General features: G+C 37.2%; 1 non-coding gene across 1 annotated transcript; it reads right to left on the bottom strand.

The window, feature by feature from the left end:
• Window positions 1-2,520: 2,520 nt before the first annotated feature.
• On the bottom strand, window positions 2,521-2,627 carry LOC127133456 (small nucleolar RNA R71). Its single transcript, XR_007807428.1, has one exon. It is a non-coding gene; the product is annotated as a small nucleolar RNA R71 (small nucleolar RNA).
• Window positions 2,628-2,987: the final 360 nt, after the last annotated feature.

Genomic DNA, 2,987 nt, shown 5'->3' with positions numbered 1-2,987 from the left:
TCATTAAAATTATGCATATATGACATCATTTTAATTGTCTTATTGATACCATATCTTGGAATTATCGTGGCTGAAAAATCACAGAGTCGTCATCATCCTTTATTCGTTCCTAAGGAACATGGAAATAATGATAAAACCTAAGGTTAAGAGTGAGAGACTAGGATTGATAACATGAAATAGTATCACATTCTAGGACTCAATTTAATTAAATTATATTATTATTTACTTCAATTTATTTCATTTTATTCGATATTACTCGGTATTTTCTTTCTATCTATCTCAGGTAGTTTATTTGAAGCACAAGTAAAAAAGGAAGAAAAGGAGGTGAAAAAGGAATGAAAAGAAGCAAATAGCAAAAGCCAAAGCCCAGCCCAAAAAGCACAGGCGTTGCGCCTGTGACGAGCGTCACGCTCTGCCCACTTGTGTTACGAGCGTAACACATGGTGTGACGGACGTCACACCATTCTCCTATATTTTTGGCTTCAGAGGCGCAACAAAGACGTTGAGGCCTATTGTTACGCTTGACCGTTTGCAACGTGAAGACTATGTACACGGAAAACCCTTGGAAGCAGTTACAAAAGTACTAATATAAATAGTAGCTTTTGGAAAAACCCTCGGGTCCTCGCTTCTTCGGCCGTTTCTCTTTTCCACGCTTTTTCTCTTCCAGCAGTGCAAGCATATTTTACAACAATATTTTTACAGTCTTTATTTTTTTTCCCTTTGCAATTTCTATTTTCTTTTCCAGCAGTTAATTAATTTTTCGCACAATAGTTTCTACACCGGAAACTATTGCGTACCTTTCACTAGATCTAACCTTACATTAGACCCTAGATTTTTATTCCTTCACTTTTATTTTTCTGTCTGATTGAAGAATTCAAGAACAAATCCAACCGGTCTGTGGTGGATGTTCAAGATTGCTATTTAATTACTCAGGTTCTTTAATTATCGTTTTAATTTATATATGCTTTGCTTTACTGTTTATTTATATTATTTGCCTAAGATGAATTTGTTTATGCATGATAATTATTTAGATCTGTTTAGCATGTCTGGCTAATTTATTTAGGTATCGGTATGTAGAGTAATCGGAATGAAGGAATCACAACTAAGTTGGTTTAATTAAGTTTAAAATAAAATCACTCTTTTTACGGTCTCAATTTACAGGTTTAATAACAAGGTTTTTTGTACGAGAGTAAAAGACATAAAGAAGTTAAATTCAATAGAACGAGAGTTTGAGTTTTTAACTGGACAGTGTAAATTGGACATTAATTCTAGATCAGGGCGAGAGCAAATTTTTAGAGTTAATTAAATTCTAATCTTTTTCAAAAAGTATTTTTAAAGGTTGAATGTGAGGACGAGAGTGAAGCATTTGAATTTAATTGTATAACCTAAGTCAATAGAGCGAGAGTTTGAGACAAGGGTGTTTAAACGATTAGTGTTTTCCTAAAAGGAGTTTCTACGGATTCTATTGTTTTCAAAAAGTGATTTTGGACTTAACTAATGAGTGAAAGCTACGTTAATATAAAATCATAGTTTATTCAACAGAGCGAGAGTTTGAGATAAGACTTTTAACCAATAGTGTCTACCGAAAGGATTTATTTTAAAACCAAGAAACCAACGAAGAATTGATTCCCTAATTACGACGAACTACATACCGATATCCGTTTATTTGATATTTAATTTAGATCTTATTTTAGTTTTAACTTTTCCCCCAAACAATCAAAGTATTATCCGCCTTAGCTTTACGAAGTAACCTTAGAAAACGGTACATCGATTCATAAGTCCCTGTGGGATCGATATCTTTTAAAACTACGCGATAGAACTGTGCACTTGCAGTTTGTACCCCAAATTCGACTCATAAAGTCGCGATCAAGTTTTTGGCGCCGTTGCCGGGGACTTTTATTTAACTCGATATCGTAACTCTTCTGTTACGTTGTAGAGACTAAGGCTTTTCTTTTTCTTTTCTTTCTATCGTTGATTTGTATGCCACATACTCGCTCACAAGGCGAGCCGTACTACTTACGAATCAACGATATCGAACTATATCTCCGAGTCTTACGACGAATTCGGGAATATCATGCTGCAAACAATCTCCCACCTAACGAAATTCCTGATCTCAAAAATCTTTTCCCTTCGATACCCGAGATGGCAGAACCAGCTCGTGCTCTTCGAGATTACGCCGCTCCATCGCAAGATGAGCCGCATTCGAGTATTGCTCCACCCGCAATCGAAGCAAACAACTTTGAACTTAAACCTTCACTGTTGCAGGCAGTGCAACAGAACCAATTCTCTGGAAATCCTACCGAGGATCCAAACCTTCATTTATCCGTATTTGTTCAATACGCTGATACTGTTAAAGCTAATGGTGTCACTTAAGAGGCAATTCGACTTCGTCTTTTTCCTTTCTCGTTAAGAGATAGCGCTAGAAGATGGCTCCAGTCTCTTCCTTCCAACTCAGTCACCACATGGAACGAGTTGAAGAAAGTCTTTCTTGCCCGATATTTTCCGCCGTGCAAAACAGCTATGTTGAGAGCCCAGATAAATGGATTTAAACAGAAAGATAACGAGTCTCTTTTCGAAGCATGGGAAAGATACAAAGACATGATGAGACTTTGTCCACACCATGGTCTAGAGGACTGGTTAGTAATTCATACCTTCTATAATGGTCTCTTGTACAACACGAGGTTAACAATAGACGCTGCCGCAGGTGGTGCACTAATGAACAAACCTTATGCTGATGCTTACCAACTTATCGAAAGCATGGCCCAAAACCACTATCAGTGGGGAAGCGAACGAACAGTGGTAGAAAAACCTCAAACGAAAACTGGCATGTACGAGATAAGTAACCTTGATCATGTTAATGCAAAAGTGGATGCTCTGGTCCAAAAAATTGAAAGTTTAAATGTATCACCTCCAGCCACCGTGGTAGCCATAACTCAGAATTGCGAAGTCTGTGGAATCCAAGGTCACACTCCTGCAGATTGTCAACT

The sequence above is a fragment of the Lathyrus oleraceus genome, chromosome 3 (assembly GCF_024323335.1).
Source record: "Lathyrus oleraceus cultivar Zhongwan6 chromosome 3, CAAS_Psat_ZW6_1.0, whole genome shotgun sequence".
NCBI classification, from domain to species: Eukaryota; Viridiplantae; Streptophyta; class Magnoliopsida; order Fabales; family Fabaceae; genus Lathyrus; species Lathyrus oleraceus.
This window is presented reverse-complemented; position numbering and strand designations above follow the sequence as displayed.